General features: G+C 42.5%; 1 long non-coding RNA gene across 1 annotated transcript in view; it reads right to left on the bottom strand.

Moving 5' to 3' along the window:
- Window positions 1-10,454, bottom strand: part of LOC125804918 (uncharacterized) — a 28,170-nt gene extending 17,716 nt beyond the window's left edge. The window contains exons 1-2 of the long non-coding RNA XR_007441145.1: window positions 10,188-10,454; window positions 1,460-2,678 (exon numbers count right to left, since the gene is read on the bottom strand). This is a non-coding gene — a long non-coding RNA (uncharacterized LOC125804918). The remainder of the gene's footprint in view (window positions 1-1,459; window positions 2,679-10,187) is intronic.
- Between the last annotated feature and the right edge of the window lie 15,406 nt (window positions 10,455-25,860).

Raw genomic sequence — 25,860 nt, 5'->3', positions numbered from 1 at the left:
AGCAACACCTTAGCAACCAACCCGGATACCATAGCAACACCTTAGCAACCACCCCGGATCCCATAGCAACACCTTAGCAACCACCTAGCAACCCTCTAGCAACCACCTAGCAACACCTTAGCAACCACCCCAGATACCATAGCAACACCTTAGCAACCACCTAGCAACACCTTAGCAACCACCCCAGATACCATAGCAACCAGTTAGCAACCACCTGGAAAATATTAGAAACTGCCTAATAACCACTTAAAAACCATTTGGAATACGTTAGGAATTGCCTAGCAACAAGTTAGCAACAGCTTAGCAACCACCTGGAATATGTTCGCAACTGCCTAGCAACCAATTAGCAAGCACTAAGCAACGATGTGGACTACATTAGCAACTGCCTAGCAACTACCTAGCAACCACTTAGCAACACTTTACTTTATAAGATAATTATAAGCTTTTCACCATGTTAGCCAAAACTTTTTGGACTTCAACATTTAGCCGAAAGTCAACAGCATAGCAACCACTCTTCACACGCTTTAGACAGAAATATCTTAGCAACCATTTTAACTATTCAACGTTATTTAACTATTTAACGTACTTTTCCAAGCCAACTTAAAGTTCGTTATCGAACTTTCCTTTTCTAGTTATTATTATTATTATTATTCTTACGCCTTTTTTTTCTGTACGCTACTCCTCCTAGAGCTTTCAACGTAGAATCACGAAACTTTCACGGATCGTAGGACCTATGCCAACTTAGCGTGCTTGTGCTTTTTGGAGCGATTTATCGTACGGTTTTCGTAAAAACTTCGTAAACGTACGCATTTTTTCCCCATAGGAATGAATGGGGCGAAATTTTAAACGTCCGTAACCGCCACAATTTTTGAGATACGAAGACCAAATTTGGCGAGCTTATAGATCTTACCGAGATCTTAAAATTAATAGGAGGTTGCGAAGTGATACGACGTACGGTTTTCGTACAATTTTCGTACGAAGTTTTCCCATAGAAATGAATGGGGGGCCCAGAGTTCCATCTCGCACACGAGCAGCTCTGCGCACGGAACCCCTTCTCTCCCCTGCTCCTCCAGTACTGTGAGTGTATGGAGGAGCTGCTGTATGGAGCAGCTATCAGTCAAAAGTTTGGACACCCCGGCACCCCAGCCAGGGCTTTGCAACCACCTATTAACTGCTTAGCAACCACTCTCTCTTTCTCACTCTCTCTTTCGCTCTCTACTTCTCTAATTCTCACTCTCTTTCCCACTCTCTCTCTATTTCTATATTTCTCACTCTTTCTTTTGCTCTCTACTTCTCTACTTCTCACTCTCTCTTTTGCTCTCTACTTCTCTATTTCTCACTCTCTTTTGCTCTCTTCTCCTATATTTCTCACTCTCTTTCTCACTCTCTCTCTACGTCTCTATTTCTCACTCTCTCTCTACGTCTCTATTTCTCACTCTCTTTCTCACTCTCTCTCTACGTCTATTTCTCACTCTATTTCTCACTCTCTCTCTACTTCTCTATCTCACTCTCTCTTTCTCACTCTCTCTCTACGTCTCTATTTCTCACTGTCTCTCTCTACTTCTATATTTCTCACTCTCTCTACTTCTATATTTCTCACTCTCTTTTTCACTCTCTCTCTACGTCTCTATTTCTCACTCTCTCTCTACTTCTCTATTTCTCACTCTCTTTCTCACTCTCTCTCTACGTCTCTATTTCTCACTCTCTCTACTTCTCTATTTCTCACTCTCTCTTTCTCACTCTCTCTCTACTTCTCTATTTCTCACTCTCTCTCTGCTTCTCTATTTCTCACTCTCTTTTGCTCTCTTCTTCTCTATTTCTCACTCTCTCTTTCTCACTCTCTCTCTACTTCTCTATTTCTCACTCTCTCTACTTTTCTATGTCTCTTTCTTTCTACTTTTCTATTTCTCTATTTCTCTCTTACTCTTTATTTCTCGCTCTTCTCTCTACTTCTCTTTCACTCTACTTTTCTGTCTTGCTTTCTCTTTCTATCTATCTCTCTACTACATCCTCTTTCTTTCTCTACTTCTTTATTTCTCGATCTCTCTTTTTCCCTAATTCTCTTTCTCTCGCTCAATATTTCTCTCTACTTGTCACTCTTTTTCTCATATTCTCGGGTGTTCTTTCTCTACTTCTCACGCTGATTTTCTCTCTACTTCTCTATTTCAGGCTCTCCCTTTTTCTGTACTTCTACATTTAACACTCTTTCTTTTTATCTACTACTGCCTAGCAACCAGTTAGATACACCTTAGCAACCACCTGGAAAACATTAGCAACTGCCTAGCAACCACTTAGCAACCATGTGTAATACGTTAGCAACTGCCTAGCAACCAGATAGCAACACCTTAGCAACCACCTGGAAAACGTTAGCAACTGCTTAGCAACCACTTTAGAAATGGTAGCAACTGCCTAGCGACCAGTCAGATACACCTAGCAACACCTTAGCAACCACCCCAGATACCATAGCAACATCTTAGCAACCACCTAGCAACACCTTAGCAACCACCACAGACACCATAGCAACACCTTAGCAACCGCCTAGCAACCGTCTAGCAACCACCTAGCAACACCTTAGCAACCACCCCGGATACCATAGCAACACCTTAGCAACCACCTAGCAACACCTTAGCAACCACCCTGGATAGCATAGCAACACCTTAGCAACCACCTAGCAAAACCTTAGCAGCCACCTAGCAACACCCTAGCAACCACCTAGCAACACCTTAGCAACCACCTTGCAACCACCTAGCAACACCTTAGCAACCACCCCGGATACCATAGCAACACCTTAGCAACCACCTAGCAACACCTTAGCAACCACCTAGCAACACCTTAGCAACCACCCTGGATACCATAGCAACACCTTAGCAACCACCTAGCAACACCTTAGCAACCACCTAGCAATACCCTAGCAACCACCTAGCAACACCTTTGCAACCACCCTGGATACCATAGCAACACCTTAGCAACCACCTAGCAACACCCTAGCAACCACCTAGCAACCACCTAGCAACACCTTAGCAACCACCCTGGATACCATAGCAACACCTTAGCAACCACCTAGCAACACCTTAGCAACCACCCTGGATACCATAGCAACACCTTAGCAACCACCTAGCAACACCTTAGCAACCACTTAGAAACACCGTAGCAACCACCCCGGATACCATAGCAACACCTAAGCAACCGCCTAGCAACCACCTAGCAACACCTTAGCAACCACCCCAGATACCATTGCAACACCTTAGCAACCACCTAGCAACACCTTAGCAACCACCTAGCAACACATTAGCAACCACCCAGGATACCATAGCAACACCTTAGCTACTGCCTAGCAACCACCTAGCAACACCTTAGCAACCACCCAGGATACCATAGCAACACCTTAGCAACCACCTAGCAACACCTTAGCAACCACCCTGGATACCATAGCAACACCATAGCAACCACCTAGCAACACCTTAGCAACCACCCAGGATACCATAGCAACACCTTAGCAACCACCTAGCAACACCTTAGCAACCACCCTGGATACCATAGCAACCGCCTAGCAACACCCTAGCAACCACCTAGCAACACCTTAGCAACCACCCTGGATACCATAGCAACACCTTAGCAACCACCTAGCAACACCTTAGCAACCAACCCGGATACCATAGCAACACCTTAGCAACCACCCCGGATCCCATAGCAACACCTTAGCAACCACCTAGCAACCCTCTAGCAACCACCTAGCAACACCTTAGCAACCACCCCAGATACCATAGCAACACCTTAGCAACCACCTAGCAACACCTTAGCAACCACCCCAGATACCATAGCAACCAGTTAGCAACCACCTGGAAAATATTAGAAACTGCCTAATAACCACTTAAAAACCATTTGGAATACGTTAGGAATTGCCTAGCAACAAGTTAGCAACAGCTTAGCAACCACCTGGAATATGTTCGCAACTGCCTAGCAACCAATTAGCAAGCACTAAGCAACGATGTGGACTACATTAGCAACTGCCTAGCAACTACCTAGCAACCACTTAGCAACACTTTACTTTATAAGATAATTATAAGCTTTTCACCATGTTAGCCAAAACTTTTTGGACTTCAACATTTAGCCGAAAGTCAACAGCATAGCAACCACTCTTCACACGCTTTAGACAGAAATATCTTAGCAACCATTTTTACTATTCAACGTTATTTAACTATTTAACGTACTTTTCCAAGCCAACTTAAAGTTCGTTATCGAACTTTCCTTTTCTAGTTATTATTATTATTCTTACGCCTTTTTTTCTGTACGCTACTCCTCCTAGAGCTTTCAACGTAGAATCACGAAACTTTCACGGATCGTAGGACCTATGCCAACTTAGCGTGCTTGTGCTTTTTGGAGCGATTTATCGTACGGTTTTCGTAAAAACTTCGTAAACGTACGCATTTTTTCCCCATAGGAATGAATGGGGCGAAATTTTAAACGTCCGTAACCGCCACAATTTTTGAGATACGAAGACCAAATTTGGCGAGCTTATAGATCTTACCGAGATCTTTAAATTAATAGCAGGTTGCGAAGCGATACGACGTACGGTTTTCGTACAATTTTCGTACGAAGTTTTCCCATAGAAATGAATGGGGGGCCCAGAGTTCCATCTCGCACACGAGCAGCTCTGCGCACGGAACCCCTTCTCTCCCCTGCTCCTCCAGTACTGTGAGTGTATGGAGGAGCTGCTGTATGGAGCAGCTATCAGTCAAAAGTTTGGACACCCCGGCACCCCAGCCAGGGTTTAGCAACCACCTATTGACTGCTTAGCAACCACTCTCTCTTTCTCACTCTCTCTTTCGCTCTCTACTTCTCTAATTCTCACTCTCTTTCCCACTCTCTCTCTATTTCTATATTTCTCACTCTTTCTTTTGCTCTCTACTTCTCTACTTCTCACTCTCTCTTTTGCTCTCTACTTCTCTATTTCTCACTCTCTTTTGCTCTCTACTCCTCTATTTCTCACTCTCTTTCTCACTCTCTCTCTACGTCTCTATTTCTCACTCTATTTCTCACTCTCTCTCTACTTCTCTATCTCACTCTCTCTTTCTCACTCTCTCTCTACTTCTCTAATTCTCACTCTATCTTTCCCACTCTCTCTCTACTTCTCTATTTCTCACTCTTTCTTTTGCTCTCTACTTCTCTACTTCTCACTCTCTCGTTTGCTCTCTACTTCTCTGTCTCACTCTCTCTTTTGCTCTCTACTTCTCACTCTCTCTTTTGCTCTCTACTTCTCTATTTCTCACTCTCTCTCTACGTCTCTATTTCTCACTCTCTCTCTACTTCTCTATTTCTCACTCTCTCTTTCTCACTCTTTTCTACGTCTCTATTTCTCACTCTCTCTACTTCTCTATTTCTCACTCTTTCTCACTCTCTCTCTACGTCTCTATTTCTCACTCTCTCTCTACATCTCTATTTCTCACTCTCTCTCTCTACTTCTATATTTCTCACTCTCTCTACTTCTATATTTCTCACTCTCTTTTTCACTCTCTCTCTACGTCTCTATTTCTCTTTATTTCTCACTCTCTCTACTTCTATATTTCTCACTCTCTTTTTCACTCTCTCTCTACGTCTCTATTTCTCACTCTCTCTCTACGTCTCTATTTCTCACTCTCTCTACTTCTCTATTTCTCACTCTCTCTTTCTCACTCTCTCTCTACTTCTCTATTTCTCACTCTCTCTTTCTCACTCTCTCTACTTTTCTATGTCTCTTTCTTTCTACTTTTCTATTTCTCTATTTCTCTCTTACTCTCTCTTTATTTCTCGCTCTTCTCTCTACTTCTCTTTCACTCTACTTTTCTGTCTTGCTTTCTCTTTCTATCTATCTCTCTACTACATCCTTTTTCTTTCTCTACTTCTTTATTTCTCGATCTCTCTTTTTCCCTAATTCTCTTTCTCTCGCTCAATATTTCTCTCTACTTGTCACTCTTTTTCTCACATTCTCGGGTGTTCTTTCTCTACTTCTCACGCTGATTTTCTCTCTACTTCTCTATTTCAGGCTCTCCCTTTTTCTGTACTTCTACATTTAACACTCTTTCTTTTTATCTACTACTGCCTAGGAACCAGTTAGATACACCTTAGCAACCACCTGGAAAACATTAGCAACTGCCTAGCAACCACTTAGCAACCATGTGTAATACGTTAGCAACTGCCTAGCAACCAGATAGCAACACCTTAGCAACCACCTGGAAAACGTTAGCAACTGCCTAGCAACTGCTTAGCAACCACTTTAGAAATGGTAGCAACTGCCTAGCGACCAGTTAGATACACCTAGCAACACCTTAGCAACCACCCCAGATACCATAGCAACATCTTAGCAACCACCTAGCAACACCTTAGCAACCACCCTAGACACCATAGCAACACCTTAGCAACCGCCTAGCAACACCTTAGCAACCACCTTGCAACCACCTAGCAACACCTTAGCAACCACCCCGGATACCATAGCAACACCTTAGCAACACCTTAGCAACCACCTAGCAACACCTTAGCAACCACCCTGGATACCATAGCAACACCTTAGCAACCACCTAGCAACACCTTAGCAACCACCTAGCAACACCCTAGCAACCACCTAGCAACCACCTAGCAACACCTTAGCAACCACCCTGGATACCATAGCAACACCTTAGCAACCACCTAGAAACACCTTAGCAACCACCTAGAAACACCTTAGCAACCACCCAGGATACCATAGCAACACCTTAGCAACCACCTAGCAACACCTTAGCAACCACCCTGGATACCATAGCAACACCTTAGCAACCACCTAGCAACACCTTAGCAACCACACCATAGCATCCACCCCGGATACCATAGCAACACTTAAGCAACCGCCTAGCAACCACCTAGCAACACCTTAGCAACCACCCCGGATACCATAGCAACACCTTAGCAACCACCTAGCAACACCTTAGCAACCACCTAGAAACACCTTAGCAACCACCCAGGATACCATAGCAACACCTTAGCAACTGCCTAGCAACCACCTAGCAACACCTTAGCAACCACCCAGGATACCATAGCAACACCTTAGCAACCACCTAGCAACACCTTAGCAACCACCCCGGATACCATAGCAACACCTTAGCAACCACCTAGCAACACCTTAGCAACCACCCTGGATAGCATAGCAACACCTTAGCAACCACCTAGCAAAACCTTAGCAACCACCTAGCAACACCCTAGCAACCACCTAGCAACACCTTAGCAACCACCTTGCAACCACCTAGCAACACCTTAGCAACCACCCCGGATACCATAGCAACACCTTAGCAACCACCCTGGATACCAAATCAACACCTTAGCAACCACCTAGCAACACCCTAGCAACCACCTAGCAACCACCTAGCAACACCTTAGCAACCACCCTGGATACCATAGCAACACCTTAGCAACCACCTAGCAACACCTTAGCAACCACCCCGGATACCATAGCAACACCATAGCAACCACCTAGCAACACCTTAGCAACCACCTAGCAACACCTTAGCAACCACCCTGGATACCATAGCAACCGCCTAGCAACACCCTAGCAACCACCTAGCAACACCTTAGCAACCACCCTGGATACCATAGCAACACCTTAGCAACCACCTAGCAACACCTTAGCAACCAACCCGGATACCATAGCAACACCTTAGCAACCACCCCGGATCCCATAGCAACACCTTAGCAACCACCTAGCAACCCTCTAGCAACCACCTAGCAACACCTTAGCAACCACCCCAGATACCATAGCAACACCTTAGCAACCACCTAGCAACACCTTAGCAACCACCCCAGATACCATAGCAACCAGTTAGCAACCACCTGGAAAATATTAGAAACTGCCTAATAACCACTTAAAAACCATTTGGAATACGTTAGGAATTGCCTAGCAACAAGTTAGCAACAGCTTAGCAACCACCTGGAATATGTTCGCAACTGCCTAGCAACCAATTAGCAAGCACTAAGCAACGATGTGGACTACATTAGCAACTGCCTAGCAACTACCTAGCAACCACTTAGCAACACTTTACTTTATAAGATAATTATAAGCTTTATAAGCTATAAACTTTTTGGACTTCAACATTTAGCCGAAAGTCAACAGCATAGCAACCACTCTTCACACGCTTTAGACAGAAATATCTTAGCAACCATTTTAACTATTCAACGTTATTTAACTATTTAACGTACTTTTCCAAGCCAACTTAAAGTTCGTTATCGAACTTTCCTTTTCTAGTTATTATTATTATTCTTACGCCTTTTTTTCTGTACGCTACTCCTCCTAGAGCTTTCAACGTAGAATCACGAAACTTTCACGGATCGTAGGACCTATGCCAACTTAGCGTGCTTGTGCTTTTTGGAGCGATTTATCGTACGGTTTTCGTAAAAACTTCGTAAACGTACGCATTTTTTCCCCATAGGAATGAATGGGGCGAAATTTTAAACGTCCGTAACCGCCACAATTTTTGAGATACGAAGACCAAATTTGGCGAGCTTATAGATCTTACCGAGATCTTTAAATTAATAGCAGGTTGCGAAGCGATACGACGTACGGTTTTCGTACAATTTTCGTGCGAAGTTTTCCCATAGAAATGAATGGGGGGCCCAGAGTTCCATCTCGCACACGAGCAGCTCTGCGCACGGAACCCCTTCTCTCCCCTGCTCCTCCAGTACTGTGAGTGTATGGAGGAGCTGCTGTATGGAGCAGCTATCAGTCAAAAGTTTGGACACCCCGGCACCCCAGCCAGGGTTTAGCAACCACCTATTGACTGCTTAGCAACCACTCTCTCTTTCTCACTCTCTCTTTCGCTCTCTACTTCTCTAATTCTCACTCTCTTTCCCACTCTCTCTCTATTTCTATATTTCTCACTCTTTCTTTTGCTCTCTACTTCTCTACTTCTCACTCTCTCTTTTGCTCTCTACTTCTCTATTTCTCACTCTCTTTTGCTCTCTACTCCTCTATTTCTCACTCTCTTTCTCACTCTCTCTCTACTTCTCTATCTCACTCTCTCTTTCTCACTCTCTCTCTACGTCTCTATTTCTCACTCTCTCTCTCTACTTCTATATTTCTCACTCTCTCTACTTCTATATTTCTCACTCTCTTTTTCACTCTCTCTCTACGTCTCTATTTCTCACTCTCTCTCTACTTCTCTATTTCTCACTCTCTTTCTCACTCTCTCTCTACGTCTCTATTTCTCACTCTCTCTACTTCTCTATTTCTCACTCTCTCTTTCTCACTCTCTCTCTACTTCTCTATTTCTCACTCTCTCTCTGCTTCTCTATTTCTCACTCTCTTTTGCTCTCTTCTTCTCTATTTCTCACTCTCTCTTTCTCACTCTCTCTCTACTTCTCTATTTCTCACTCTCTCTACTTTTCTATGTCTCTTTCTTTCTACTTTTCTATTTCTCTATTTCTCTCTTACTCTTTATTTCTCGCTCTTCTCTCTACTTCTCTTTCACTCTACTTTCCTGTCTTGCTTTCTCTTTCTATCTATCTCTCTACTACATCCTCTTTCTTTCTCTACTTCTTTATTTCTCGATCTCTCTTTTTCCCTAATTCTCTTTCTCTCGCTCAATATTTCTCTCTACTTGTCACTCTTTTTCTCACATTCTCGGGTGTTCTTTCTCTACTTCTCACGCTGATTTTCTCTCTACTTCTCTATTTCAGGCTCTCCCTTTTTCTGTACTTCTACATTTAACACTCTTTCTTTTTATCTACTACTGCCTAGCAACCAGTTAGATACACCTTAGCAACCACCTGGAAAATATTAGCAACTGCCTAGCAACCACTTAGCAACCATGTGTAATACGTTAGCAACTGCCTAGCAACCAGATAGCAACACCTTAGCAACCACCTGGAAAACGTTAGCAACTGCTTAGCAACCACTTTAGAAATGGTAGCAACTGCCTAGCGACCAGTCAGATACACCTAGCAACACCTTAGCAACCACCCCAGATACCATAGCAACATCTTAGCAACCACCTAGCAACACCTTAGCAACCACCACAGACACCATAGCAACACCTTAGCAACCGCCTAGCAACCGTCTAGCAACCACCTAGCAACACCTTAGCAACCACCCCGGATACCATAGCAACACCTTAGCAACCACCTAGCAACACCTTAGCAACCACCCTGGATACCATAGCAACACCTTAGCAACCACCTAGCAAAACCTTAGCAACCACCTAGCAACACCCTAGCAACCACCTAGCAACACCTTAGCAACCACCTTGCAACCACCTAGCAACACCTTAGCAACCACCCCGGATACCATAGCAACACCTTAGCAACCACCTAGCAACACCTTAGCAACCACCCTGGATACCATAGCAACACCTTAGCAACCACCTAGCAACACCTTAGCAACCACCTAGCAACACCCTAGCAACCACCTAGCAACCACCTAGCAACACCTTTGCAACCACCCTGGATACCATAGCAACACCTTTGCAACCACCTAGCAACACCCTAGCAACCACCTAGCAACCACCTAGCAACACCTTAGCAACCACCCTGGATACCATAGCAACACCTTAGCAACCACCTAGCAACACCTTAGCAACCACCCTGGATACCATAGCAACACCTTAGCAACCACCTAGCAACACCTTAGCAACCACTTAGAAACACCGTAGCAACCACCCCGGATACCATAGCAACACCTAAGCAACCGCCTAGCAACCACCTAGCAGCACCTTAGCAACCACCCCGGATACCATTGCAACACCTTAGCAACCACCTAGCAACACCTTAGCAACCACCTAGAAACTCCTTAGCAACCACCCAGGATACCATAGCAACACCTTAGCTACTGCCTAGCAACCACCTAGCAACACCTTAGCAACCACCCCGGATACCATTGCAACACCTTAGCAACCACCTAGCAACACCTTAGCAACCACCTAGCAACACCTTAGCAACCACCCTGGATACCATAGCAACACCATAGCAACCACCTAGCAACACCTTAGCAACCACCCAGGATACCATAGCAACACCTTAGCAACCACCTAGCAACACCTTAGCAACCACCCCGGATACCATAGCAACACCTTAGCAACCACCTAGCAACACCTTAGCAACCACCCTGGATACCATAGCAACCGCCTAGCAACCGTCTAGCAACCACCTAGCAACACCTTAGCAACCACCCTGGATACCATAGCAACACCTTAGCAACCACCTAGCAACACCTTAGCAACCAACCCGGATACCATAGCAACACCTTAGCAACCACCCCGGATCCCATAGCAACACCTTAGCAATCACCTATTAACCCTCTAGCAACCACCTAGCAACACCTTAGCAACCACCCCAGATACCATAGCAACACCTTAGCAACCACCTAGCAACACCTTAGCAACCACCCCGGATACCATAGCAACCAGTTAGCAACCACCTGGAAAATATTAGAAACTGCCTAATAACCACTTAAAAACCATTTGGAATACGTTAGGAGTTGCCTAGCAACAAGTTAGCAACAGCTTAGCAACCACCTTGAATATGTTCGCAACTGCCTAGCAACCAATTAGCAAACACTAAGCAACGATGTGGACTACATTAGCAACTGCCTAGCAACTACCTAGCAACCACTTAGCAACACTTTACTTTATAAGATAATTATAAGCTTTATAAGCTATAAACTTTTTGGACTTCAACATTTAGCCGAAAGTCAACAGCATAGCAACCACTCTTCACACGCTTTAGACAGAAATATCTTAGCAACCATTTTAACTATTCAACGTTATTTAACTATTTAACGTACTTTTCCAAGCCAACTTAAAGTTCGTTATCAAACTTTCCTTTTCTAGTTATTATTATTATTCTTACGCCTTTTTTTCTGTACGCTACTCCTCCTAGAGCTTTTATCGTAGAATCACGAAACTTTCACGGATCGTAGGACCTATAGTGAATTACGTTGCTTGTGCTTTTTGGAGCGATTTATCGTACGGTTTTCGTAAAAACTTCGTAAACGTACGCATTTTTTCCCCATAGGAATGAATGGGGGAGAATTTTGAACGTCCGTGACGGTCACAATTTTTGAGATACGGAGACCAAATTCGGCGAGCTAATAGATCTTATCAAGATCTTTAAATTAATAGTAGGTTGCGAAGCGATACGACGTACGGTTTTCGTACAATTGTCGTACGAAGTTTTCCCATAGAAATGAATGGGGGGCCCAGAGTTCCATCTCACACACGAGCAGCTCTGCGCACGGAACCCCTTCTCTCCCCTGCTCCTCCAGTACTGTGAGTGTATGGAGGAGCTGCTGTATGGAGCAGCTATCAGTCAAAAGTTTGGACACCCCGGGCACCCCAGCCAGCGCTTTGCAACCACCTATTAACTGCTTAGCAACCACTCTCTCTTTCTCACTCTCTCTCTACTTCTCTCACTCTCTCTTTCTCACTCTCTCTCTACTTCTCTCACTCTCTCTTTCTCACTCTCTCTCTACTTTTCACTCTATCTTTTGCTCTCTACTTCTCTGTTTCTCACTCTCTCTTTTGCTCTCTACTTATCTACTTCTCGCTCTCTCTTTTGCTCTCTACTTCTCACTCTCTCTTTTGCTCTCTACTTCTCTATTTCTCACTCTCTCTTTCTCACTCTCTCTCTGTCTCTATTTCTCACTCTCTTTTGCTCTCTACTTCTCTATTTCTCACTCTCTTTTGCTCTCTACTTCTCTATTTCTCACTCTTTCTTTCTCACTCTCTCTCTACGTCTCTATTTCTCACACTCTCTTTCTCACTCTCTCTACTTCTCTATTTCTCACTCTCTTTTGCTCTCTACTTCTCTATTTCTCACTCTCTCTACGTCTCTATTTCTCACTCTCTCTTTTGCTCTCTACTTCTCTATTTCTCACTCTCTTTTGCTCTCTACTTATCTCTTTCTCACGCTCTATGTCTCTATATCTTTTTCTCTCTACTTCTCTATTTCTCACTCTCTCTTTTGCTCTTTACATTTCTTTATTTCTCACTCTCTCTTTCTCACTCTCTCTACTTCTCTATTTCTCACTCTCTTTTGCTCTCTACTTCTCTATTTCTCACTCTCTTTCTCACTCTACTTCTGAATTTCTCACTCTCTTTCTCAATCTCTCTCTCTACGTCTCAATTTCTCTTTCTCGCTACTTTTCTATTTCTCTATTCTCTCTTACTCTTTCTTTATTTCTCGCTCTTCTCTCTACTTCTCTTTCACTCTACTTTTCTATGTCTTGCTTTCTCTTTCTTTTTATGTCTGGAATATGTTAGCAACTGCCTAGCAACCAGTTAGCAACACCTTAGCAACCACCTGGAAAATGTTAGCAACTGCCTAGCAACCACTTAGCAACCATGTGGAATACGTTAGCAACTGCCTAGCAACCAGTTAGCAACACCTTAGCAACCACCTGGAAAACGTTAGCAACTGCCTAGCAACTGCTTAGCAACCACTTTAGAAATATTAGCAACTGCCTAGCAACCAGTTAGATACACCTTAGCAACCACCTGGAAAACATTAGCAAGTGCCTAGCAACCACTTAGCAACCATGTGGAATACGTTAGGAACTGCCTAGTAACCATTTAGCAACCACCTCGGATACCATAGCAACACCTTAGCAACCGCCTAGCAACCACCTAGCAACACCTTAGCAACCACCCAGGATAACATAGCAACACCTTAGCAACCACCTAGCAACCACCTAGCAACACCTTAGCAACCAACCCAGATACCATAGCAACCGCCTAGCAACACCTTAGCAACCACCCTGGATACCATAGCAACACCTTAGCAACCGCCTAGCAACACGTTAGCAACCACCTAGCAACCACCCGGATACCATAGCAACACCTTAGCAACCACCTGGCAACACCTTAGCAACCGCCTAGCAACACCTTAGCAACCGCCTAGCAACACCTTAGCAACCACCCCAGATACCATAGCAACACCTTAGCAACCACCTAGCAACACCTTAGCAACCACCTAGCAACACCTTAGCAACCACCCCGGATACCATAGCAACACCTTAGCAACCACCTAGCAACATCTTAGCAACCACCCCGGATGCCATAACAACACCTTAGCAACCGCCTAGCAACCACCTAGCAACACCTTAGCAACCACCCAGGATACCATAACAACACCTTAGCAACCACCTAGCAACACCTTAGCAACCACCCCGGATACCATAGCAACACCTTAGCAACCATCTAGCAACACCTTAGCAACCACCCCAGATACCATAGCAACACCCTAGCAACCACCTAGCAACACCTTAGCAACCACCCCAGATACCATAGCAACACCTTAGCAACCGCATAGCAACACCTTAGCAACCACCTAGCAACCACCTAGCAACACCTTAGCAACCACCCCGGATACCATAGCAACCGCCTAGCAACCGCCTAGCAACACCCTAGCAACCACCTAGCAACACCTTGGCAACACCCCGGATACCATAGCAACACCTTAGCAACCACCTAGCAACCACCTAGCAACACCTTACCAACCACCCTGGATACCATAGCAACACCTTAGCAACCACCTAGCAACACCTTAGCAACCAACCCGGATACCGTATCAACACCTTAGCAACCACTTGGAAACCATGTGGAATATGTTAGCAACTGCATAGCAACCAGTTAGCAACCACTTAGCAACCACCTGGAAAATATTAGAAACTGCCTAGCAACCACTTAACAACCATGTGGAATACATTAGCAATTGCCTAGCAACCAGTTAGCAACAGCTTAGCAACCACCTGGAATATGTAAGAATCTGCTTAGCAACCAATTAGCAAACACTAAGCAACGATGTGGAATACATTAGCAACTGCCTAGTAACTACCTAGCAACCACTTAGCAACACTTTACTTTATATAGGTATATATAAAGTAAAGTGTTTATATTACTTTATAAGACAATTATTAGCTTTTCACCATGTTAGCCAAAACGTTTTAGACTTTAACATTTAGCTGAAAGTCAACAGCAAAGCAACCACTCTTCACACGCTTTAGACAGAAATATCTTAGCAACCATTTTAACTTTTTCAACGTTATTAACGTACTTTTCCAAGCCAACTTAAAGTTCGTTATCGAACTTTCCTTTTCTAGTTAGGGCCCGAGCACCGAAGGCGCAGGCGAAGCCTGCACCGGAGGTGCAAAGCCCTATTGTTTTTGGTCCGTTTATTATTATTAGGGCCCGAGCACCGAAGGCGCAGGCGAAGCCTGCACCGGAGGTGCAAAGCCCTATTGTTTTTGGTCCGTTTATTATTATTATTATTATTATTATTATTTTTATTTTTAAACTTCGCGCCCATTTTTGAGGCCTTTCTGATACTCGAAAACTCTTGAATTTTGGCACAGACGTCAAAGCCGGTGAAAAATTTAAAATTTCATGGTTCCTGGGCTTGGGCGTTGTTCAGGATCTCTATAGCGCCCCCAAACGTCGGCAGTGGCCGGGATGAAGTTTGTCCAACGTGCACCAACTTTGGTACGCTCATTGACCTCCTCATAAACAACAAGAATCACTAGATTTTATTTGACTCCGCCCAACAGGAAGTCGGCCATTTTGACAGGAAGTTGCAAAATAAAAAGTTTCCCGCTGGGTTTCAGAGTGGTTAGGATGTTTGAAAACTCCTAAAATTTTACAGAGCTATTTGGCCTTGGCCATAATTTGACCGTAAGTTGGAATTTCGTAAATTCGTCTTTCATCAGCTCTCTAGCGCCACCTATTTTATATCATATTTATGAAAAGCTCTCAGCCTCTTGATGATTGGCAGATTCAATAAGTCTTTGAAATGATTTAGGAATATTTTGTCGTTTTTCTCATGTGTAGCTAGAGGACTCTACAGCGCCCCCTATTTTGTTTAGGCCATTAAATTAGCTGTAGCTGTCTCAAAATTTCTCCAATATTCAATATTTTTGGCAACAACATAGAAACTATCATCCCGCACATATTACCCTTTGGCTTGTACTAGCTCCGCCCAACAGGAAGTCGGCCATTTTGAAATTTGTGGAATTTTTACACATTTTTCACGAACTCATTCAAACTCCTCCTAGAGTCTTTGTCATATTAGCTCTAAATTTGGTATGGATAGGCTCCAGACATACATGGTGATAAATTGCGAAGGAATAGTCGATAGCTGAAACGATGACATAATGGCGGACAATTAATTTAATGGAGACGCAACACTAGATCAAAGTGAAACCATGACACAGTCATAAAACAGATTATTGAAAAATCATGAAACTTGGTAAAAACACAAGAGACATCATAAGACACGTTTTTAGTATTGGAATGATTGACTCCGCCCAACAGGAAGTCGGCCATTTTGAAATATGTGCATTTTACACACATTTTTTGCATACTTTGTCGAACTCCTCCTAGGGAATTTGTTGAATACTCTTGATATTTGTCAGCAAAAAACTACTACCATTCGTGATGATAAATTGCGAAGGAATAGTCGATATCTTAAACGAGGACGAAATGGCGGACAGTTGAACTGCTTGAGATGCCCCATTAAAACAGGAAGTGAATACATTCTGGTGTTAGTAGGTGTTTGAGGAGGTTAAAAAGGTTGAAAACTCTCGAAAATTTACAGGCCTGCTTGAACTAAGCAGTACTTTCATCTGAAATTAAAATTTCTTGTATACGTATTTCATTGGCTCTATAGCGCCACCTAGGTTTCAATGCATATTTGACATTACGGGAATGCTCAAAACCTCTTGAAAATTGACAGATTGCATAAGACCTAAAAACACTTTACAAATATTTTGACAATTTTTTCATGTATAGCTAGCAGACTCTACAGCGCCCCCTAATTCGTTTGTTTAATAAATTAGCTGTAGATGTGTCAAAATTTGTCTAATCTTCTCAAATTTTGGTAGGATCGTAGATAGTATGACCCTGCACATATTTGCAATTGGCTTGTATTAGCTCCACCCAACAGGAAGTCAGCCATATTGGAATTTGTAATATTTTTACAAATTTTTCACAAACTAATTTAAACTGCTCCTAAAGTCTTTGTCAGATTACCTCTTATTTCGCTGTAAATGAACAACAGACATATTTGATGATAATTGCCAAAGGATTAGTTGATCGGTAAAACGGTGACCCAATGGCGAGCAATTGAGTCACTAGAGATGCAACACTAAACCAAAGTGAAACCATGACATGGTCAGAAAACAGATTATTGAAAATTCATGAAACTTGGCAAAAACACAAAAGACATCATTACACACATTTTCAGCATTGGTAGGACTGACTCCGCCCAACAGGAAGTCGGCCATTTTGAAATATCTGCATTTTACACACATTTTTTGTGTACATTGTCAAACTACTCCTAGCAAATTTGATGAATTCTCTTGGTATTTGGTAAAAATAAACATTGAACATATCTGATGATAAATTGTGAAGGAATAATCGATATCTCAAACGAGGACGAAATGGCAGATGGTTGAATTTTTGAGATCCCACATCAAAACAGGAGGTGAAAACCTAGGTAATGCCAGGTGTTTTGAGGTTATAACGGAGAAAAACTCACAAAATTTGACCAGCCTGCTTATCTAAGGCTGTTGTTTGATGTAGAATTAGAATTTCAAATACATGTATTTTAACAGCGCCATAGCGCCACCTGTATTTTAAATGGATATTTCACGTGTTTAACAGGATAGAAAACTCTTGAAAATTGGCACACTCAATAAGACCTCAAAATTACTTTTACCGGTTTCTCGGTTTGGCCCGGTACGATTTGCGCTGTTGTGCGAGGGCCCTACGTCCCCCTGTGACAGGGGGACAACTCGTTATTAGGGCCCGAGCACCGAAGGCGCAGGCGAAGCCTGCACCGGAGGTGCAAAGCCCTATTGTTTTTGGTCCGTTTATTATTATTATTATTATTATTATTATTATTATTCTGCCTCTTTGCGTCCATTTTTGAGGTATTTCCGATACTCGAAAACTCACGCATTTTGGCACAGGCCTCAAGCTCGGCGAAAATTTTAAAGTTCCATAGAGGCTGGACTTAGGCGTGGTTCAGGAGCTCTATAGCGCCCCCAAACGTAGGCAGTGGCCGGGATGAAGTTTGTCCAATGTACACCAACTTTGGTACGCTCATTGACCTCCTCATAAAGAACAAGGATCAATTTGATTTATTAGACTCCGCCCAACAGGAAGTCGGCCATTTTGACAGGAAGTTGCAAAATAAAAAGTTTCCCGCTGGGTTTCGGAGGGGTTAAGATGTTTGAAAACTCCTAACATTTTACAGAGCTATTTAGCTTAGGCCAAACTTTGACCTTCAGTTGGAATTTCGTAAATTCGTGTTTCATCAGCTCTCTAGCGCCACCTAATTTATAGCACATTTATAAAAAGCTCTCAGCCTCTTGATAATTGGCAGATTCAATAAGTCTTTGAAATGATTTAGAAATATTTTGTCGTTTTTCTCATGTGTAGCTAGATGACTCTACAGCGCCCCCTATTTTATTTAGGCCATTAAATTAGCTGTAGCTGTCTCAAAATTTCTCCAATATTCTAGATTTTTGGCAACAACATAGAGAGTATCATCCCGCACATATTACCCATTGGCTGGTATTAGCTCCGCCCAACAGGAAGTCGGCCATTTTGAAATTTGTGGAATTTTTACACATTTTTCACGAACTCATTCAAACTCCTCCTAGAGTCTTTGTCAGATTATCTCTAAATTGGGCGTGGGTAGGCTCCAGACATACGTGGTGATAAATTGCGAAGGAATAGTCGATAGCTGAAACGATGACGTAATGGCAGGCAATTAATTTAATGGAGAAGCAACACTAAACAAAAGTGAAACCATGACACGGTCATAACACAGATGATTGAAAATTCATGAAACTTGGCAAAAACACAAGAGACATCATAAGACACGTTTTTAGCATTGGTAAGACTGACTCCGCCCAACAGGAAGTCGGCCATTTAGAAAAAAGTGTGTTTTACACACATTTTTTGCATACTTTGTCGAACTCCTCCTAGGGAATTTGTTGAATACTCTTGATATTTGTCTGTAATAAACTACTAACATACGTGATTGTAAATTGCGAAGGAATAGTTGATATCTTAAACGAGGACGAAATGGCGGACAGTTGAACTGCTTGAGATGCCCCGTTAAAACAGGAAGTGAATACATTCTGGTGTTAGTAGGTGTTTGAGGAGGTTAAAAAGGTTGAAAACTCTTGAAAATTTACAGGCCTGCTTGATTTAAGCAGTAGTTTGATCTGAAATTAAAATTTCATATATACGTATTTCATTGGCTCTATAGCGCCACCTAGGTTTCAATGCATATTTGACATTACGGGAATGCTCAAAACCTCTTGAAAATTGACAGATTGCATAAGACCTAAAAACACTTTACAAATATTTTGACAATTTTTTCATGTATAGCTAGCGGACTCTACAGCGCCCCCTAATTTGTTCATTTAATAAATTAGCTGTGGATGTGTCAAAATTTGTCTAATCTTCTCAAATTTTGGTAGGAGTGTAGATAGTATGACCCTGCACATATTTGCAATTGGCTTGTATTAGCTCCGCCCAACAGGAAGTCGGCCATATTGGAATTTGTAATATTTTTACACTTTTTTCAAAAACTCATTTAAACTGCTTCTAAAGTCTTTGTCAGATTACCTCTAAATTAGCTGTGAATGAACATCAGACACAGTTGATGAAAATCGCCAAAGGAATAGTTGATCGCTAAAACGGTGACGTAATGGCAGTCAATTGATTGACTAAAGACGCAACACTAAACCAAAGTGAAACCATGACACGGTCAGAACATAGATGATTGAAAATTCCTGAAACTTGGCAAAAACACAAAAGACATCATTACACACATTTTCAGCATTGGTAGGACTGACTCCGCCCAACAGGAAGTCGGCCATTTTGAAATATCTGCATTTTACATACATTTTTTTGCGTATGTTGTCAAATTACTCCTAGCAAATTTTGTTGAATTCTCTTGATATTTGGTAAAAATAAACATTGAACATATCTGATGATAAATTGTGAAGGAATAGTCGATATCTCAAACGAGGACGAAATGGCAGATGGTTGAATTTGTGAGATGCCACATAAAAACAGGAGGTGAAAACCTAGGTAATGCTAGGTGTTTTGAGGAGGTTATAACGAAGAAAAACTCACAAAATTTGACTGGCCTGCTTATCTAAGGCTGTTGTTTGATGTAGAATTAGAATTTCAAATACATGTATTTTAACAGTGCTATAGCGCCACCTGTATTTTAATTGGATATTTCACATGTTTATTTGGATAGAAAACTCTTGAAAATTGGCACACTCAATTAAGACCTCAAAATTACTTTCACCGGTTTCTCGGTTTGGCCCGGTACGATTTGAGCTGTTATGCGAGGGCCCTACGTCCCCCTGTGACAGGGGGACAACTCGTTATTATTATTATTCTGCCTCTTTGCGTCCATTTTTGAGGCATTTCCGATACTGGAAAACTCACGCATTTTGGCACAGGCCTCAAGCTCGGCGAAAATTTTAAAGTTCCATAGAGGCTGGACTTTGGCGTTGTTCAGGAGCTCTATAGCGCCCCCAAACGTCGGCAGTGGCCGGGATGAAGTTTGTCCAACGTGCACCAACTTTGGTACGCTCATTGACCTCCTCATAAACAACAAGAATCACTAGGTTTTATTTGACTCCGCCCAACAGGAAGTCGGCCATTTTGACAGGAAGTTGCAAAATAAAAAGTTTCCCGCTGGGTTTCGGAGTGGTTAGGATGTTTGAAAACTCCTAAAATTTTACAGAGCTATTTGGCCTTGGCCATACTTTGACCGTAAGTTGGAATTTCGTAAATTCGTCTTTCATCAGATCTCTAGCGCCACCTATTTTATATCATATATATGAAAAGCTCTCAGCCTCTTGATGATTGGCAGATTCAATAAGTCTTTGAAATGATTTAGGAATATTTTGTCGTTTTTCTCATGTGTAGCTAGAGGACTCTACAGCGCCCCCTATTTTGTTTAGGCCATTAAATTAGCTGTAGCTGTCTCAAAATTTCTCCAATATTCTCGATTTTTGGCAACAACATAGAAACTATCATCCCGCACATATTACCCTTTGGCTTGTACTAGCTCCGCCCAACAGGAAGTCGGCCATTTTGAAATTTGTGGAATTTTTACACATTTTTCACGAACTCATTCAAACTCCTCCTAGAGTCTTTGTCATATTACCTCTAAATTTGGTATGGATAGGCTCCAGACATACATGGTGATAAATTGCGAAGGAATAGTCGATAGCTGAAATGATGACGTAATGGCGGACAATTAATTTAATGCAGACGCAACACTAGACCAAAGTGAAACCATGACACAGTCATAAAACAGATTATTGAAAAATCATGAAACTTGGTAAAAACACAAGAGACATCATAAGACACGTTTTTAGTATTGGAATGATTGACTCCGCCCAACAGGAAGTCGGCCATTTTGAAATATGTGCATTTTACACACATTTTTTGCATACTTTGTCGAACTCCTCCTAGGGAATTTGTTGAATACTCTTGATATTTGTCAGTAATAAACTACTAACACACCTGATGATAAATTGCGAAGGAATAGTCGATATCTTAAACGAGGACGAAATGGCGGACAGTTGAACTGCTTGAGATGCCCCATTAAAACAGGAAGTGAATACATTCTGGTGTTAGTAGGTGTTTGAGGAGGTTAAAAAGGTTGAAAACTCTCGAAAATTTACAGGCCTGCTTGAATTAAGCAGTACTTTCATCTGAAATTAAAATTTCTTGTATACCTATTTCATTGGCTCTATAGCGCCACCTAGGTTTCAATGCATATTTGACATTATGGGAATGCTCAAAACCTCTTGAAAATTGACAGATTGCATAAGACCTAAAAACACTTTACAAATATTTTGACAATTTTTTCATGTATAGTTAGCAGACTCTACAGCGCCCCCTAATTCGTTTGTTTAATAAATTAGCTGTGGATGTGTCAAAATTTGTCTAATCTTCTCAAATTTTGGTAGGATCGTAGATAGTATGACCCTGCACATATTTGCAATTGGCTTGTATTAGCTCCGCCCAACAGGAAGTCGGCCATATTGGAATTTGTAATATTTTTACACATTTTTCACAAACTCATTTAAACTGCTCCTAAAGTCTTTGTCAGATTACCTCTTATTTCGCTGTAAATGAACAACAGACATATTTGATGATATTTGCCAAAGGATTAGTTGATCGGTAAAACGGTGACCCAATGGCGAGCAATTGAGTCACTAGAGACGCAACACTAAACCAAAGTGAAACCATGACATGGTCAGAAAACAGATTATTGAAAATTCATGAAACTTGGCAAAAACACAAAAGACATCATTTCACACATTTTCAGCATTGGTAGGACTGACTCTGCCCAACAGGAAGTCGGCCATTTTGAAATATCTGCATTTTACACTCATTTTTTGTGTACATTGTCAAACTACTCCTAGCAAATTTGATGAATTCTCTTGGTATTCGGTAAAAATAAACATTGAACATATCTGATGATAAATTGTGAAGGAATAGTCGATATCTCAAACGAGGACGAAATGGCAGATGGTTGAATTTTTGAGATCCCACATCAAAACAGGAGGTGAAAACCTAGGTAATGCCAGGTGTTTTGAGGAGGTTATAACGGAGAAAAACTCACAAAATTTGACCAGCCTGCTTATCTAAGGCTGTTGTTTGATGTAGAATTAGAATTTCAAATACATGTATTTTAACAGCGCCATAGCGCCACCTGTATTTTAAATGGATATTTCACATGTTTAACTGGATAGAAAACTCTTGAAAATTGGCACACTCAATAAGACCTCAAAATTACTTTTACCGGTTTCTCGGTTTGGCCCGGTACGATTTGCGCTGTTGTGCGAGGGCCCTACGTCCCCCTGTGACAGGGGGACAACTCGTTATTATTATTATTCTTACGCCTTTTTTTCTGTACGCTACTCCTCCTAGAGCTTTCAACGTAGAATCACGAAACTTTCACGGATCGTAGGACCTATGCCAACTTAGCGTGCTTGTGCTTTTTGGAGCGATTTATCGTACGGTTTTCGTAAAAACTTCGTAAACGTACGCATTTTTTCCCCATAGGAATGAATGGGGCGAAATTTTAAACGTCCGTAACCGCCACAATTTTTGAGATACAAAGACCAAATTTGGCGAGCTTATAGATCTTACCGAGATCTTAAAATTAATAGGAGGTTGCGACGTGATACGACGTACGGTTTTCGTACAATGTTCGTACGAAGTTTTCCCATAGAAATGAATGGGGGGCCCAGAGTTCCATCTCGCACACGAGCAGCTCTGCGCACGGAACCCCTTCTCTCCCCTGCTCCTCCAGTACTGTGAGTGTATGGAGGAGCTGCTGTATGGAGCAGCTGTCAGTCAAAAGTTTGGACACCCCGGCACCCCAGCCAGGGCTTTGCAACCACCTATTAACTGCTTAGCAACCACTCTCTCTTTCTCACTCTCTCTTTCGCTCTCTACTTCTCTAATTCTCACTCTCTTTCCCACTCTCTCTCTATTTCTATATTTCTCACTCTTTCTTTTGCTCTCTACTTCTCTACTTCTCACTCTCTCTTTTGCTCTCTACTTCTCTATTTCTCACTCTCTTTTGCTCTCTACTCCTCTATTTCTCACTCTCTTTCTCACTCTCTCTCTACATCTCTATTTCTCACTCTCTCTCTACGTCTCTATTTCTCACTCTCTTTCTCACTCTCTCTCTACGTCTATTTCTCACTCTCTCTACTTCTCTATTTCTCACTCTCTCTTTCTCACTCTCTCTCTACGTCTCTATTTCTCACTCTCTCTCTAATTCTATATTTCTCACTCTCTCTACTTCTATATTTCTCACTCTCTTTTTCACTCTCTCTCTACTCCTCTATTTCTCACTCTCTTTCTCACTCTCTCTCTACGTCTCTATTTCTCACTCTCTCTCTACTTCTCTATTTCTCACACTCTTTCTCACTCTCTCTCTACGTCTCTATTTCTCACTCTCTCTACTTCTCTATTTCTCACTCTCTCTTTCTCACTCTCTCTCTACTTCTCTATTTCTCACTCTCTCTGCTTCTCTATTTCTCACTCTCTTTTGCTCTCTTCTTCTCTATTTCTCACTCTCTCTTTCTCACTCTCTCTCTACTTCTCTATTTCTCACTCTCTCTACTTTTCTATGTCTCTTTCTTTCTACTTTTCTATTTCTCTATTTCTCTCTTACTCTTTATTTCTCGCTCTTCTCTCTACTTCTCTTTCACTCTACTTTTCTGTCTTGCTTTCTCTTTCTATCTATCTCTCTACTACATCCTCTTTCTTTCTCTACTTCTTTATTTCTCTATCTCTCTTTTTCCCTAATTCTCTTTCTCTCGCTCAATATTTCTCTCTACTTGTCACTCTTTTTCTCACATTCTCGGGTGTTCTTTCTCTACTTCTCACGCTGATTTTCTCTCTACTTCTCTATTTCAGGCTCTCCCTTTTTCTGTACTTCTACATTTAACACTCTTTCTTTTTATCTACTACTGCCTAGCAACCAGTTAGATACACCTTAGCAACCACCTGGAAAACATTAGCAACTGCCTAGCAACCACTTAGCAACCATGTGTAATACGTTAGCAACTGCCTAGCAACCAGATAGCAACACCTTAGCAACCACCTGGAAAACGTTAGCAACTGCTTAGCAACCACTTTAGAAATGGTAGCAACTGCCTAGCGACCAGTCAGATACACCTAGCAACACCTTAGCAACCACCCCAGATACCATAGCAACATCTTAGCAACCACCTAGCAACACCTTAGCAACCACCACAGACACCATAGCAACACCTTAGCAACCGCCTAGCAACCACCTAGCAACACCTTAGCAACCACCCCGGATACCATAGCAACACCTTAGCAACCACCTAGCAACACCTTAGCAACCACCCTGGATACCATAGCAACACCTTAGCAACCACCTAGCAAAACCTTAGCAACCACCTAGCAACACCCTAGCAACCACCTAGCAACACCTTAGCAACCACCTTGCAACCACCTAGCAACACCTTAGCAACCACCCCGGATACCATAGCAACACCTTAGCAACCACCTAGCAACACCTTAGCAACCACCTAGCAACACCTTAGCAACCACCCTGGATACCATAGCAACACCTTAGCAACCACCTAGCAACACCTTAGCAACCACCTAGCAACACCCTAGCAACCACCTAGCAACCACCTAGCAACACCTTTGCAACCACCCTGGATACCATAGCAACACCTTAGCAACCACCTAGCAACACCCTAGCAACCACCTAGCAACCACCTAGCAACACCTTAGCAACCACCCTGGATACCATAGCAACACCTTAGCAACCACCTAGCAACACCTTAGCAACCACCCTGGATACCATAGCAACACCTTAGCAACCACCTAGCAACACCTTAGCAACCACTTAGAAACACCGTAGCAACCACCCCGGATACCATAGCAACACCTAAGCAACCGCCTAGCAACCACCTAGCAACACCTTAGCAACCACCTAGAAACTCCTTAGCAACCACCCAGGATACCATAGCAACACCTTAGCAACCACCTAGCAACACCTTAGCAACCACCCCGGATACCATAGCAACACCTTAGCAACCACCTAGCAACACCTTAGCAACCACCCTGGATACCATAGCAACACCATAGCAACCACCTAGCAACACCTTAGCAACCACCCAGGATACCATAGCAACACCTTAGCAACCACCAAGCAACACCCTAGCAACACCCTAGCAACCACCTAGCAACACCTTAGCAACCACCCTGGATACCATAGCAACACCTTAGCAACCACCTAGCAACACCTTAGCAACCAACCCGG

Source organism: Astyanax mexicanus, chromosome 11 (assembly GCF_023375975.1).
Source record: "Astyanax mexicanus isolate ESR-SI-001 chromosome 11, AstMex3_surface, whole genome shotgun sequence".
Taxonomy (NCBI): Eukaryota; Metazoa; Chordata; class Actinopteri; order Characiformes; family Acestrorhamphidae; genus Astyanax; species Astyanax mexicanus.
Note: the sequence above shows the minus strand (reverse complement) of the source record. Positions and strands in the feature narration are given on the sequence as shown.